Source organism: Uranotaenia lowii, chromosome 3, assembly GCF_029784155.1.
Source record: "Uranotaenia lowii strain MFRU-FL chromosome 3, ASM2978415v1, whole genome shotgun sequence".
Lineage (NCBI taxonomy): Eukaryota > Metazoa > Arthropoda > Insecta > Diptera > Culicidae > Uranotaenia > Uranotaenia lowii.
This window is the reverse complement of record NC_073693.1, coordinates 328,762,851-328,780,655: the sequence shown is the minus strand read 5'-3', so window position 1 is coordinate 328,780,655 and position 17,805 is coordinate 328,762,851. Positions and strand designations below refer to the sequence as shown.

General features: G+C 30.5%; 1 pseudogene; it reads right to left on the bottom strand.

The window, feature by feature from the left end:
• The window catches only part of LOC129753822 (adenylate cyclase type 5-like), a 150,970-nt pseudogene that overhangs the window by 87,831 nt on the left and 45,334 nt on the right, over positions 1–17,805 (bottom strand).

Below are 17,805 nucleotides of genomic sequence, written 5' to 3'. Positions count from 1 at the left end.
GCTAAGACGGTGTATGTCTTTTTAAAACGCCTTCTATCTAGTAAGCAACAAAATTCAATTAATTGGCTGATATCACGGCAAATATGACGGTTGATGATTTTTTCGGATCAAATATTGGTGCACCTTTTAAAGTTGGTTAACCATGCAACCTTATATGCTAACCATGAAAAATTAAAAGATTTACACAGATTCGATAAATCATTCTGTTTTTAAAAATTAAAGTCGTAATAGTTAATTTATCAACCAAGAAATGGTAGGAAAGATTGTTTGACACAATAAAAATGAAGAAAAACATCATTCGTAGCCATAGATTAGCTTTTTTTAAAAGAAATAATGGCATGGCCATTTTACTCTGCTGGTGCTTCTTGTACAATTTTCCCCAACCCTATTTTTAGATTGAAGAAGAAGAAATGCTCTCGGAAAAGTAAGAAAACTTTTCAGAAACCGATGTTTTTATTGCAAAAATACAAAGTAAAATAGATGTACCTCGCTTAAATATAAGTGAATACAACCAGTTTAACCTGCATCTTGTAGATGAAATATTTATCTTCAATTTTCATCTAGAGCAGGCTGCTGAAAGGTGCAATTTTTGTTAATATGATGACCATAGCTCTGAAGAAGTAAATTTTACAAACTTAACATGTTTGAAAAAGTTATGTATTTGAATGAGTTAAACAACTTTGTGCAGCATGTCAAAAATCTTCAGATTAACGGAAATAAGTAAATCAGAAGATAATCTTTTTTGAAACTTATCATCCAAACAAAGTATAAAGTAAAGCTGTATAAAATTTTATTTTGAGCAAGTTTATTGAAGACTCCAAAGAGCTAGGACCAAAATCAGAGAAGTTAGAAATTCTATCTCAGGGGGATTAATCAGAAAAAAAATTATTGTAGAACTAATTTTAGCACCAATACTCTAAAATGCAAAATAAAAAAGTTATAAGCATCGCTCACGTTTCCGTTTTTTTACCTCTTTCGATGGACTTTTTATTTTATATCGTGCTAAGACATAATAGGGATCTTGCACAGGGCATTAGTGTTAGTATGCCGTTGGGCGAACAAAAGTGACAGCTTCATGCAAAATGAATACCAATCGAAGGAAGAAGTTTAGTTTTCGAAAAATTTGTTTTCTGATTTGAGTGAGGTTTCTTTTTAAAAAAAAGGAAAATTCTGTGCGAATACGACCGTTTCCTGAGGAAGCAGAAAGAAAATTGATAAATTTCTTGATAAATTCTGGAACGAAATCACTTAGTTTCTTCCTCTGGATTCAAAATTCTAAAAAATAGACCCAAAAACTTCAACAAAAAATCTGGAAGAACCGTCAAATGTGCCTTTCAAACATAATGGTCATTTTTATATTTTGCTCTGCTTGTTTCCGCACTCCTACTCAATCAAATATTCACATAAATGTTTCCATTTGTAACTGATCCGAAATATACTTTTTTGCAAGTTCAATTATTATTTTTTTATTAAAAAGAGTATCAGGCTTTATCTGGAAATACGAGTTAACATAAGCTTATCGAATTGCTTGGATTTATCCGGGTTTGCCCGGGTATTTAATACAAAATTTGGGGAAAGTCCGGTCCGGCCTGGTTGCCAAGATTTATTTAAAAATGCCCGGATTTTGCCCGAATGTATGTAGTTTATTCACCAAAATTAAAAAAAAAATAAACAAATTTCGTTGTATTTTTTTTTTTAATTTATTGGGAAAGATTTATTAAAATAATTATGCACGGATTTTTCGAAGCCCTAGACACGATTTGAAATCTGATGATAAGTCTTTATGAAAAATTAATTTTTCAAGGGTTTTTTTTCTCTTGATTTTAGTTGAGAAACTCCTGGGTTTTGAACAAATTTGCCAGGATATTGCCCAAATTTATGGTAAAAATTGTTTGAATGAAATTTCTGGTTTTTGCCAGGTTTTTTTTTTACATAAAATTGCCCAGATTTTCTCAGCTCGGATTCGTGTGGAAAAAAAAAATTGTTGAACACGTGTGGAAAAAAGTTGAACAAAATTTAAACAATTTGTTTTAATATTATCATGTTTTGCTTTTTATCACTCTAGAAGCGTTCTGAATTTCCTAATTGTGCCATAATCCATGAAATATTCTCATAACATGCTCTGGGCTAATTTTTAACACCTTTTATGCTTCTTAACCAAATCTATCCGTTACTTCCTGTAATCGACTTTATTTAAAGACTATTAGTCATTAATAGCATTTTCCAGCAACCACGATTTATTGCACGTCTAGTCGATTTACAATTTTCAGCGTTTTTACCACGACGGGATATTTTGTGTCACATAATGAATAAAAGAAATATTTTTTGAACTTGTAGTCGAAACTTCTGGGACATCCATATTGAAAATGAAATCAAAATTTAAAAAATAAAGCTAACTGGCCAAAATTTTTTATTTAGATTTTACAATTTGAGATTTTTGGATCAAATTTTCTTGAAGCAAATTTCAACCAAATTAACGATTCTAGTATGACACTTGGCTCTGAAAAAAACTGCAATATTAGCACATTGCGGACCAAATACGAGATATTTCGTTTTTTTTGTCGCTAGTATGCTCTATTAAAAAGCATAATTCAAACGTTATGAATCTAGTAATGAAACGTCATTCTACAAAATTTAACATAACTCTTCCCCCCGTAATTCAAATATCTATATCAAATAATGTTTAATTTTGTTTTTGGATTCTGGAACATAAAATACCGAATTTTGGTGTCCTTGATGTGTTAATAGTGTTAAACAGTAACCTGAAAAATAAAGAATTTTTGAGCAGATTTTTTAAGGTAAAGATGTTTTTTTGACAGCAAATATTTTTCATAAAGAATCAATTCCAGCATGCAAATCCTGTTAATGATTTTTAAAATAAAATTTGGGTTTTTTCGGATAAAACAAAAAAACTCAAATTACATTTTTTATTTGTAATTTTCAACTGAATTGTACAAACCATTTTTGTTTAAAAAATTGAAATCTAGAAATAGAATTGACAAGCAATCTCAACGGATTAAGGACCGTGAGAAATCTATGTCTAGAAAAACTGAAATTTGGCATTCTATACTCCAGAAACTCCTGGATTAAAATAAACAAATTAAGCATTTTTCAGTTATGTTGTGTTCAATTTTGTCGAGTCAAGGTTAACACTCACATTCAGTCCATTCGAGTTATACTTTGAATTGAATTTAGCACACAAAAAAAAACGAGATTTCTCGTATTTGGTCCGCAATGTGTTAAGTTTATGATCTCTTGAATTCCTCAACAATTTATGTTGACCGTCAATTATATTTACAAGCTAAACTTTTTTTCTTAATTTTGAATCTACATTCCGAATTTGAATTCTGAACTCAAAATGCGCTTTGAATATGTATCCGATTTTCCATACAATTTATTAAATGTGCTAAAAATACGGGCTTGTGATATAGCTCAGTTGGCAAGTCTGTTGTCTCCTGAGCCGATGTCCGCGAGTTTGTGCCCAAGAGTAAACATCGAACACAGTTGTACCGGATAAGTTTTTCAATAACGATCCGCCAACTGCACCGTTGATTAAGTCTCGAATGCCATAAAGATGGTAAAACAACTATAATCGAAAAAAAAAATAAAAATACGATTTCCGAATCGTATTTCAGATCAGAATTTTATGAGCCAAGTATAACAGCCCTCATTCAAACTCTGTAGTTCAGGTTTAATCTAAATTCACTACTTAAAATATTTATTTTTAATCTGTATTGTAAATCAGAAATAAAATACGAATTTACAAAAATCTGAATCTCACTTTTCAATTTTGAATTGCCATTTCAAAGCTTTAAATTTTTGAATTTTTTGTAAGAATAAAGTTTAAGAGCTTGGAATTTGAATATACATAGAACAAAAGTTCCTTTTTTCATATTGGGAAAACATTTATCAAAATATTGAAAATGCAGGAACCACAGGATTCAAATTTGATATGAAATGCAAAACCAAATTTGAACCAGGATTACATAGCAGCTTTCCATTTCTAATTTCAAAATTTAACTGTGTTAGACAATTGAAAAAAATTACAACAGAATCAGGTTTTAAGTTCATTCCGGAAAAAATTAAAAATAAACTCTACAAAAGATACACAGGAAAAACAGACTGTGATGTCAATCAATAACAGTTTCAGGAGAGTATGGAGCAAAATACCAGAGGCGGTATGAAAATGCTCTAAGAGCAGCTTTATTGTGTTCAGTATTCAACTTATTTATAGTGGTTCAAACTAGCACATTCAAACTAGTAACATTGTAAACAAATTTATGCATTGATGAACTTTTAAATGTAACTTGAACAGAGAAATTTTATATCTGGTTCAACTGTACGACTGTAAATTTAAAAAAATATACAGACAAGAAACAATTGAGGGAAGTGCTTGTATTATCATTGGCATTGAGATTTTGCTGTTACCTTTCCGTTGATTTTCTATGAAAATATATGAAAATTTGAAAGCTGACTTGATCCCTGTAACTTTTTCACGTGTGTGCCAAAATGAGTTAAAGTGTTTTACATTGTTTCTCACGTTGAAATCTTTAAGTCATTCAGTTTGTGTTGTTCCGCTGTGTTTCCAAATTATTTTAAACTTCAAATTTTTCCAAAGAAAGTTTCACATAAATTTGAAAGTTTTTGAGGGTTGCCTTTGAATTATTCGAAAGAGCAAAAATTTTGCCAGTATTGTTTTATCATTGTTTGAATCAAGAATAAGAGTTAAAAGTTAGGTTTCAACGAAGTTTGGAAATTAGGGTCACTTTTATCACCACTCTTAAATTGGTGTTTTCATCAAAAGGAGAACAACTGTGGCTCCAGAGAGAAGTTTGATTTTTTTTTAAATAAAATTTTTGTTCCATTTGCTTTATGAAATCTCGAGTTATACAAGCAAAAGTTGTGTTTTTTTTGTATGAAAGACTCCTTTCCTTTCCAGAGAAATTACTCGGAAATTATCAAATTTCTCATCTTTCATTTAAGTAAGTTTTTAAGGATATCTAATTTCATGTGTCATATGTTTTCTGTAGGTGTTTGAATGATTAGATTGTTTCTAAAATATTCATTTTAAAATATATCCTGATCTTTGGTTGAGAAAAAATTAGATTACCATTTTAATTCACTTTGAAATTAATTTTAGGGGCAACAACAATTAACTTGTGTATTTATGTTTAAAAAACCGCAGCTAAATGAAAAGCAACCAGCTCTTCATTAATTTCATACAATATAATTAGCTTAAGATAATCTCTGACTATGAGCTAAACCTAATAGTGAAGCAATTTCCGTATTTTTCTCCGTACACGGAAGTCGCGTAGGAATTTATCCGTTAGTTAGAATAAAAAAAAACACACAACCAAAGCGCGTATGGAGAAAAAAAAGAAGGAAACAACGAGCCATTTATCTTCTCACAAAGAGCACACCTAATGATGTGCAGAATAACAAAGACGACGACAACGAACGATAATGAGTCCATAATCAGCTTGGCCCGGTGGGGACTAACTAGATAATTATTCCCCCTTGAATCTCAGTTCCAACCCCATTTTGCTTAACGAAAGTTGAAGAGGGTGCACGTGAAATGACACTTGAACCTTCCGATGACCACCTTCCCGCGTTTTTCTGAAGCTTCGGTCAGTATCCATTGTTTTTTTTTTAAGTTTTTCTTTAATTATTGAATAGAATTTCTAAACTTTTTTTAAATTTTGTTCACTATAATTATAAAAGCCTTATATAAGGTTCTTTATTCTTTAGCCTTGGAACATAACTGCTTGAGCTTCAATTCAGGAGAGCTTCCAGTGAAAATGAAGCTCGACTGTACGTATCTACGATCTAATGCGGTTTCAACGTGTATGTTCTCTAGGAAACTGAAAGGGACAGATCCCGGAACTACTTACCTCCTCCAGTTGCTCCTCCTGTCGCTGTTCCCCCATCATAGCCCCGGCAGCTCTGAAGCGACTGCTGCAGGATGAAGGTGAACACGAGATGTATTAACGCTAAGATAAAAATTAATCCTAGTAGTAGCCACACGATGTGTACCGTATTGCTCTGATTCATCCGGAGAAAGTAGCGCTGATACAGCATCTCCACCTGGAAGGATTGGCAGGGTTTTTGCCCCGTTTTTAGTTGGTGTCAGGCGAAGGCCAGCAGAACGATGTGAGCGATGAGGAAAAAAAATAGAAAAAATAACGTACGTTAGTAAGAGTATCAGAGAAAGGTTGTAGACGGGTATAAGCCGATGAAGAATTTTTGCCAAGGTTGAGTACATCTTCCTAGAACATGTTTCATAAATTGATGGTTTGTTTGTAGGGAAGCTTTCGGAAAATCCCTGGAAGTTCTTTATGTCAGTAATTAAAAACAAGGAAAACATCCTTTATTGGTGGATTCCTGTTGATCTGAAGAAAAAATTAAAAACAAAGTAAGATTGGTAAAATTTAAAAGAAGGGTTACTTTTTTTTTTTTTTTTTTTCCTATTCAAAAAACAGTTTATTCCACTCGGATAAACTACCAAAATTAAAAGTGAAGAAAATGTTCAACGATGAAAAAGGTCCACTAAGGCAGAAACGCCATCTGGAACGCCATAATTAGATCTGTCTTATTTTGCTTCTTCCATCCTCCCTAATTGAACCTGGTGAGCCGGGAAGAATATTCGTTTTTTTCCTCCAAACAGGTGAATGAAATTGGGCCCCCGATTGATTCCGCGTTTGAACCTTTTTTCGGCGAATCCTTTTATGTCTCCTTCGTGCTCTCTCCATTTTGTTTTTCATCATCCCCTGCGTGTGATCTTTGATTGATCGGATTTCGAAACGGTTGGTTACAGCCCGGTTTTTTTTATTTCGTTCGCTCACTCTCTTTGATCGGAGCGAAAACTTTTTTGTTTCCAAATTTCGGACGCAATTAAACGCAGCTTTTCGGATTCCTTTGAATGATGCTTTCCGAAACATTCTAACGCAGGAGAATAAATTGAAACATATTAATCTTTAAATTGTGAAATAAATCAGGCTATCCCTAGGTTCTCAAAATCAACCATTAATTGACAGTCGATCAATAACAGAGAGGATTTTTTTTATACTTGACTCAAAATCTTTTATTAAAAAAAAAATTAGTATATGCGCAAAACTCGGATACAAAGTTATAACATCTTCAGCTTCAAATTAAATCCTTTTTTAAGTTTTTAAAAAGTCCTTTTGACTAAAAAAACGTTCTTTGTCATAAAGGTTCAAATACATGAATGTTGCTAGTCCAAAATTTTACCTCCAATTGACAAAATTGACAAAATTGACAAAATTGACAAAATTGACAAAATTGACAAAATTGACAAAATTGACAAAATTGACAAAATTGACAAAATTGACAAAATTGACAAAATTGACAAAATTGACAAAATTGACAAAATTGACAAAATTGACAAAATTGACAAAATTGACAAAATTGACAAAATTGACAAAATGGACAAAATTGACAAAATTGACAAAATTGACAAAATTGACAAAATTGACAAAATTGACAAAATTGACAAAATTGACAAAATTGACAAAATTGACAAAATTGACAAAATTGACAAAATTGACAAAATTGACAAAATTGACTAAATTGGCGATTTTTGGTTACCAACTTTTTGCTATGACATTTTTGCTAAACAATGTAGGAATGATACCCATTAAAAATAATTTTTTATACTATTTGATCATTTAATTCGAAGTTCTTTTATATTAACAGTTTTTCGTATGAAACAGAAACTTTTGAAAACACATTCTTCAATCTTTGAAATGGTAGGCGTTATTTATATAAGGAAACCTTGAGTAACCAAACGAAATCTTTGAATTTGCTCAAAAAAACTGCTGAATTTCGCTTGTTTGATTTGAACATAGAATTTTTTTTTAAAGAAAAGTTAATCAAATTTTCAAAAGTAAAAAAAAAGATTAAAATTTTGTGGTTCAAATCAGATTCTTGCTGACTCATTCCAAGTTTAAGATTTTAAGTTAAAATTCGGCTATTAAAAAACGGCAATTGCAAATGTTATACAATACACACAAAATATGGAATTCCCTGCAACTCGTTTTACAGAAAGATAACAAAAAAAAATAATTCATTGAAAATACATTCCATAATTAAAATCCTGTAGATTTTAACAAATAAACATTACTATTTTTTATTTAAAAAGGGACAAAAAAAAACTCAAATTCCTCTTTAAATTTGAAGTTAAGCTGAATTATTTATTCAAAATGACTGGTTGAAGAATTTGAAATTTTGAAATTCAACTCATAATAAAAATTATAAGTATGCTATCTCTTGCAAGATAAATTACTCAACGAAAAAGTCATCTTGATAATATTATCTTGATTGTTATACTCATATAAATCTAAATCTTAATTTTTGATTTTAATTCTAAATCCTAATTCAGCATCTGAATTTCAGTGGAATTTTGATATAAAAAACGATTTCTGAAGCAAGATTTCCAATCAACATTACCACTACTTGAATTTAAATTCTGATGATTTAAATTTCAATCTGAAATTCTTATTTAATAATAACATTTCATACGACTTGCAAATTTGAAATAAAATGTGATTAAAATTTAAACAAAAAATTTGAATCTGATTTTAAGTTTTCGATTTAGGATCGCCATTTTTAAGCTTTGTAATGTTTGGATTATGCAAAAGAAATTAATTTTACTTTTTTTAAATAGGATTTTAAAGGATTGAGTTAAGCCACTTGAATGAAAATAAAAAAAACCCCGGATAGTTTCTGATTTTATTTTTTTCATAATATTTAGAAAAATAATATCTTAACACATTGCGGACCAGATACGAGATATCTAGTTTTTCTGCTCGCTGCTAGAGTGCTATATTGAGAAAAGTAGCTCAAATGTTTTGAATGCAATGATGAAACTATTTTCAACAAAGTTCATCACTACACTTTGGGTAAGTTTAAGGTACTTATTTACTTAAATTTGGTCTATCGATTTCTGAGATATCGAATGCATTTATACTGAGAACGCATATTAATTTCGAAAATCATGTATCCAATTTTGAATGAAATTCATCATCATATGTGAGCGAATACAAAACAGATTTTTATTTCTATTGAATAATGATAATTCGGACCGAAAATTAAGAATCCCAAATTGGATACAAGACTCGAAATATGAAAACAGATATGCAATAATGATTTTACTAAAATGGAACCAGAACCTCTGGAATGAGAATAATCTCATTTAAAATTTAATGTTCAGAAACGAATTTCTATCAACACTAGAGTGTCCTACCCGGGTTTTCCCGGTCGGGAATTCCCGGGAATTAGAAAAATTCGGGAATTCCCGAATCCCGGGAAACGCTTAAAAAATCCCGGGAATTCCCGAACTCAGGAAAATGTGCTAAATCACTACAACTTTACACGATATAAATTGGAAAAAGGCCAATCAGATTGAGCAAGGAAAATTATAGTTCTATCAGTTTTACCTTGTTGGCTTATGAAATTCTAGTTTTTTTTTTCATAAATCTGGTGAATACATAGAATTTGTAAAAAAAATGTTTTTCCAATCGAAAACTTAGTGTAATAGTGAAAAACGACAAAGAGACTCTAAAACCAAACAATTCCAATAATGAAACGCTACGGAAAGAATTTGAATGTTTTATTTTGCAATACTTATCATTTTGAACTTCCGTTTCGGATACGATTGACAATAGCAATATAATCAGCAAAAAAATGAAATATTGTAGAACAAATGAATAGTTATCTGAAAATTTACGATATTTGATGAATAACCTGAAGTCTAGCTAACTAACTTCTATCGATAGTGAAAAATGTTTCTAATTTTTTTTTTAGTTTATACAGCTAGAATCAGACCAGTTTGTCGGTTAAAGTGCTTTGTTTTGGGTCTTTGGTTTGCTTATTGAATTTTCTAGGCTTTGAAACAGTTTGAAATTTTTTGAAATACTAGATACTACCTTGAATTAAAAAATACCATATCAAATCGTACGCAGAAGAGGGTTAAGATCTTCATGTTTAAATCTTCATTTTAAATTTTTCCCGGGATCCCGGGAATTCCCGGGAAAAGGTTCGTCAGATTTCCCGATTCCCGGGAACACTAAAATGGCCGGGAAATTGACACTCTAATCAACACGCAAGAAAATTTTGAAAAAAATGATCCAAAATTTTGAATCGGGGATTTGTTTTCGAGGAATTATCTCAGAGTTCGGATTGTTACTCATGAATAACCTTACTCAATGATCAAAAATTGATTAAGAATTTCATATTTTGAGTGTAGAGTAGAATACCTAGCTTGCTTTTCTAGAAACTCATGGAGGGGTTTAACCTCAACACCCCCTTCCCCCCTTTCCTGCGGCCATGGTTCATAAAAATTCTATCCAAATTTATGATTTTTGTTTGAAATTTGGTTTTGAGAAATACTGCAATATTCATAATAAGGTACATGTTTCTTTGCCAGAAAATTTTTTTATTCAAAATCATAATAAAAAATACTGTGGATGATGTTTATTTAAATTAAAACTGAGGTTTTTCATAATTCAGAGTTGAAGCACTTAGTTGAAATTCTACTTTATATTCATACTAAAATATTTAGATTATGATTTGAAATTTTGAAATAAAATGAACAAGCAAATTCATAAGTTTGTGATCTCTTGAATTTTCTACAAAATAGGCAATTTGATATTTTTATTCTAGTTGAAAATCTCATTTTAGAATTCAATCATATTCTGAGTTTTTAGTTTGCATTCTGAATTTGAATTCTGAAGCTGAATTCAGAATTTGAATTTCAATATGTTTCTGAATTTCAATACGATTTTTTACTAAAGAACATATCAAGGTTTTGACTTTCTTTTCTAAATAAAATTCTGCTCGCTCATTTTCACTACCTTTAATTTTTTCTAATTTTTTATCCGTGTATAAAATTTTATTATCCTAAATTGTTTTTTACTAAATAAGGGCCCAACTTTTCACCGATAGGGCCGAAAAATTCTTCTTTCTGAAAGGTACAGAAAAAAAAAAGATTTCCGGATCTTAGTTCTAGATAAGAATTTTTAGAGTTAAATTTCAGAGCCCTCAGTCATCAATTCAAATTTAATTTCTGTTGATTTGGTTTTCAATCTGAGTTGATTTTTAAATTTATTTGTTTTTTTTTCTGAATTGTACTACTTCTACTTCTACTTTCTTCGTCTACTTCTACTAAAGCGTACATCTACAAATTTTAAATTTCGGATCGCAATTTTGAAGCTTTTTTATATTTGAATTTTACATAACAATTTAGTTTAAGAACTTCGAATCTGAATACGAAAAAAAAAAATAGTTTCATGTTCGAAAAATTATTATCAAAATATAAAAAATGCATGTGATTTTCGAAAAGCATGAATTCAATTTTATAGGAAATGCAAAACGAAAATTGAATCATAATTTCAAAGCAGCTTTTCATTTATAATTTAAAACTGTTTTCTGAGACTTTCAAAATTATGAGTTTGGCCATTATCTTTTTTTTTTACTAGACATAGCGAATGCAACGCGTATATCAAACAGTTGTCATCATTTCGAAAGTTTAGAACAACATCTTCTAAATCATTTAGCGAAAAATATTGTAAAAATACTATCCGATGCGGATTTATGACAATTTTAGTAAATTCCACCTAAAGGCCGGGTTGGGCACTAAGGGGTTTTGATTTAAATTTTAATTCCTTTCAGTATTTGAGAAAATTTTGAAAACCTGTAGCAGAATTCTGAACTTGGGTAGGGTTTTTCAAGGTTTTGGTATTAGTTTTGAGACTTCTAGACTGTTACTCTTGAATAACCTCAATCAATCATCAAAATTTGATTACGAATTTAAAATTTTGAGTGTAGACCCTCAGGGGGAGTTTATATAATGAAATGATCTTAATTTTAAATGTCAAACATTTTTAGGAATGAAAAACTGAAAAAACGTAATTTGTTTTCCTAATAAATCTTATTTTCATTTTTTTTGTTTATAATATTTCAAATTTTTAGCAATTTTTTTCCAGTCTTGGCTTTTTTATAAAAAAATATGGCAAAATCCAGGTATTTGATTCAAAATTGTCGATCAGAATCCGAGCAAATTTGGTCAAAACCTCATTAAAAATTCAAAGAAAAATTTGAACAAAAATTTTTTCTTTAAAAATTTTCAGCACATTTTAAATTGTAGGTCTAAGGCATTAAAAAACCTATTCATGATTCATTTGTTTTATTTATTTGATTTGAGAATGAGAATAAATCCGGCAATTGGGCCGGACCGGAATTTTTCCAAATTTTATATTTAACTAGCTGACCCGGTAAACTTCGTTTTACCTTCTAAAGTATAAATCGTAATAAATGTTTAAATTCATCTATTCGTCCTTAACTGCACCGTGCTTGCGAATAGATTCTTAAGGAAATCGTAACAAATAAAGATGAATTTGTATGGGGACCCCCCTTTCATAAAAGTGAGATTCTCGAAACTATTATACAAACCATCTCTGACCCAAAAAACCCTCGGATACCAAATTTCACTTTATTCCGACCGACCATTCATACGTGATGTTGTTACAAAGAAAACGCCTCCATTTTTATATATAAGATATCCGGGCAAACCCGGATAAAACCGGGTAATCTGACAACCTTAATCAAAACGATTGAAATTTATAACTTCTTTAAACTTCGCTCGAATTTCAAAATTATTAAATATATTGATTTTAATTCAGACTGGGATATTATCTCAAATTGAATCTGATTAAGAATTTATCGTGTTTCTTTTTATCCAAATTTTATATCTAAAAGCAGGGTCGTAGGAAGAACTGCCCAAGTAACCATAAGCATTAAGCCATAACCCTTAATCAGCATTAAATCAACATTTCTAATGCAAGTTAGCATTATATCGACATTCATAATGCTTTTTATTTTTATATAAGTATTATTAATGCATAGAAGCAAAAAAAAATTAGTAGGGGAGAGTGGGGTATCGTGGGCCATGGGGAAACGTGGGCCACTTTTAATATCTCAGATGTGTGTTGAGAAAAAAATCTGAAACCAACTATCATCGTCGTCGCTTTGCGTGAGTATATATTCCTATATGTTGTTGACTGAAATACGCATCATATGCTTCTTTTATTTATCAACCCAAAAAAATTAGAAAAGTTCACTTACATAATTGAAAAAACACCTGCTAATTTCATTGATGGGGAACCTAAAGTGCATAACAAAAATATGCTCATACGCATATGATCTTAGTTTTGTCATGATCTTTTACGCGGAAAAGGATTTTTTGATAAAACTTCAATAAGCCACACAAACGCAACCAATTTGCAAATCAAAGCTTGTGGGGAATCGTGGGCCACACATCTTGAATACCCTATATTTTAATGTTTTATACACATTCAGAACTTAAAATATGTTTTTCTTATCTGTAAAGTTTTCTTATGCCAAATGAAGAGTAATTAAAAATATTTTGTCCATCCTATACAAGAAATTTTGCCAAAACGTTCGCGAGCCAGGTTTTGGAATCTATGCAATCATATACAACTCTCTTTCTTATTTCATCATCTGAAATTGCTTTAAAATTACGAAATGATTTAGGAAATCACAGTTTTGGGTCAACTCATTAACTTTGCATGTTATTTGGTCAATTTGGATTTGGTGGCCCACGATTCCCCACCATTTTTCAAAATCCAAAAAAATATTGCTTTTCTTTAAACAGCCAGAATTTGAGAAAAATACCTTATTGAAAATTTAAAAAAAATACCTTATGATACCTTGAAAATGTAGAAAACCATACCATTTTTAATTTTCATTTTATCTTTTATAACAAAGAAGTTATGGAACAACGAAAAAAAGTGGCCCATGATTCCCCACTCTCCCATACTTATGAAAGCACGATATGCACATATAGAGCTGTTGTATAAAGTTAACAAGCATTAAGACTGTAGTACTAAAATTTCCTGGTAATGCTTATATAAAGCTTTTATAAAGCTTTAAATCTAATGTGTGACCCGAACAGTACTTGAAGTACGGGTTTTTTCAACTACCTTATCAGCATCAAGAGTGGTCGAAATGGTGAAGGTGTAAGGAAAGATAAAGGCTGCTGCGGGATCTTCGGTTCGAGAATCATCAAAGGTACCGTCAACTGGGGCAACATGCAACAATTTTCAATTTCACTGGCTTCTAAAAACTTTATGTTTACAGTTAATCATACCTCTTATGCATTAAAAGTTTCAAGGTTGACGGGACATCAAATTGGCGTAGTCAGAAAAATTATTGGTTCCTCCAGTTATTTTTAATTTTCTAAAAACATGCGATTTTCATCCTCCTTAGAAAATGGGGTAACTTGCAACAAACTATGTTTTTGATAAGAAATCTTATGAAAACGTATGAAAATGTATTGTTTTTGATAAATTTGCGATGAATTCAAGATCATTACGCATGAAAACACCATTTGCTGTGATTTTTTGTTTTGTGAAAACTTATTTTCACATTTTTTCTGATAATTAGGGTGCTGCATACATTTAGGGGTAAAACAATAGTACTAAAAATTTAAAAAGCCGAAATCATTAAAAAAAATGTTTGGATGGAAGAAATTTCAGTGTTGACAAACGCGTGATGCAAAACAATCATATTTCAGCATTTGGGTATGAGATTTACAAGGTGTTTCTTTGATTTGCATTTTGTTGCATTTTACCCCACACTGGCAACTGAATTATAAAAATATTTATTTAAAAAAAACTGAGTGATTTTTCGAAAACTATTTTTACATCAATAGTGTTGGTATAGGATGAGGAAACCAGTATAAAGTTTGTAGGTGATATTATTAAGCCAATCCTTCATACTGGGTATAGTTTTTTACGGCATCCAAAAATGTTAAAAATTGTACATTTATTGTTCGATTTTTAAATTTTATATGAAAATCAAAAACTTTAAAAAACTATCTCAAGATGCTAGAAATTATGTCATCATCATGTTGTAATCATTAAAAGATATCTTTATCTCATTACATTAAATTAAAAATTGAATCAGTGTGGTGTTATCTAAATGTTGCATCTAACCCCGCTGTTGCATGATGCCCCGTTTGATGGTAATTCATAATTCAATTATAGTCACTTCTTATTTCATAGAACCCTTCATTACCCAGGCATAATAATCCATTCAGCAGGTTAATTTGATTTTATTTTTTAATTTTTGCTTATTTTAATAAATTAAAGAATAGTTTCCCATTTTGAATTTCTCATGAATCAATCATGATCAATCAATGAAATAATTAAAAGTTGTTCAAAGTATTAATTACTAATGCTTTTATATGGCTGGCGAAAAATGACGTTTTGATGGTGCTGTAATTCAGCATTTGTAATGCTTATTAAAGGCTATTATGTGATAGCGTAGCATAGCATATAGTGCAAAACATGCATTAATTCAGACTTAAACATATATGGCACTATATTGTTGCTTAAGGGCTATGTTTTAGTGTTTTTGGTTACTTGGGAGGCTCATGAGGGGAGGGGGTTGGGGGTTGTGGGGTTTGGTAATTTCGGTGACAACAATATTCCTTTAAATTTTTACTTGAACAATGCAAACATAAACATAAAGTAGAGTTCTATATTATTATTCAGGTTTGATTAATTTTACCTTAATAGTTAGGTATTTAGCTTAGCTTAATTGACTACTCACATCCACCTTAAATCATTGAACGTGAAATGCAACATGCAATATAATCTCAATCAGTAGTTTTTTATAAGTTTCGTGAAACTTTAAATGTTGTTTTATCGATATTAAGCAAACGCATTTCAAATTCCATGATCGCAGGCGTGGCTCAGTAGAACTAATTCCACATCGCCAATGGTTGCTACTCCGTGATTGACCGAGGCCATCAATTTTGTCCAGAGGTCAAATGAATGGTATCTGGGATTGACAGCACATTCACAATGAACAAAACTGATGCTATCTCTTTATACATCAATAACGGCGCCGGCCACGTCCTAGTAGTCAATGGATAGAAGGAAATTGGAGAAAGGGATTGAAAGAATAATATTTCATGCTTTAAGACCGAGGTTACCTCTGCATCCTAGCAAATCAATTTTTATTTGGATTGGGTAAAAAGGATATGACTAGGAAACACTTTTGACTAGTGTTATGTAATCAGTGTTAAATTCTATTCTCCTAAGCTCCTGTTATTTGGTTTTAAAACTTTTCAATTCAGATGAGTTTTTTTTAGATAACAACATATCAAAATTTTATCAGAAATCAAAAGGATGAGGCCTTATTGATCATTATTTTCAAATAATGATGAATTCTAAGCTTGTTGGTTTTTTACACTGGTTTTTGAATATAAAGTAAAGATGAAAAAATAAATTCAACGTAAGGCCCTAAAATATCTTACATCTGTTTCCCAAAACTTGTTAACCAGTATGGAGATATGACAAATACTTAGTCTTTTCGCAAATTCTATTAATTTTATCTCAAAATTTAAATGGTTTTGGGTTTTTCCTGTCACTATGAAAATTTAAGTTTAGTAGAGTTTGTAAGTATTCGATGAAAAATTTGTATAGTATGTATAGATGTCAAAATATAATGTCAAATTAGCTTGTCATATTTTTTGTACAAAAATGAATAACTTTAGTAATGCTCTAGTTATTTGATCGGAAAATTCGTCAAAATATAGAAAATCGTGAATAAAACAGGTCTGAACTTTAATCGTTTGAAAGATATTGAATTTCTCATGGAAGCGTGAATATTTGATACCGAAAATCAATTCAAAGGAATCAGTTAGGTTTGTAAACGAAAAAAGGTAGAAATTGGGATGAATGAAAAGAAAACTAAATATTCACTACTAACAAGAAAAAGCAAATCAAATGCATTACGTTAAACCCGTCTTAGTTGAAAGAAAAGAATGTGTACTTATCCTTGAATGAAAAAACTGCTTTCCAAAAATTTTCATCCAACTTTCTGAGTCACTAATCCTGTGCGTAAAATGGACATCATGGGAGACTCCTTTTAATCCATCGTGGATCCATTTCTTGTAGGATTGCCCTCGCTGCTCGATCGGTACGCGTTTTTGAAAATCCCTGGTTAAACTTGATGTGTTGCAATTTATAGCAATTTTTTTCATTTCAACAGTTCTTCAAGTTCAGTTTCAAGTTCTTCAATTAATTTTTATTTTTTCACTTGCTTGATTTTGGCAGATGAAAAAAACATGTCTTTCTCGGCACACGCCTACTTCACTTCCATTACCTTAATAGTTAGGTATTTGTTGAAATTCTCCACTTTCTAAAATAAGTCCTAGAAGTTGTCAATGTTTTTTACAAATAATTAATGGATTTGAAGGTTTCATTTTTTAGAAAAACTTCAAGTGTTAACTTCAATTTGCAAGTAAGAAGATTATTGTTATTAACGATAAGCATTTGTGAAAATGTATCGAATTTTTAGAAATAATAACAGTAATAAATTAAGTTTGCAGTTCAAATCAGATTTTTTTGTACTCTTGTAAACAAGATTCAAATTTAAGATTTTTGTTTAAATTTTGTTTAGGAAGGATATGCTATATAAGTAATGCTATACAATAAATCAATAAAATATATTTTCCGCTGAATTTTCACTTGAGATTAAGCACATGTTCTTTAACCAACATAAATGTTTCGTTTTAATTTATTTCATAATTATAATCCTGTAAAAACTTTTTTTTAAATGAAATCTAGATTTTCGAAGAACGAAATCTTTAAAACGAATCCAAATTTTATTTTCTATTTGTGATTTCTGCAGGTTTGTGCCCCCAAACGCTTTCTGCAATTTAAACCTTCAATGAAATGATATTTAAATCTTTTTACA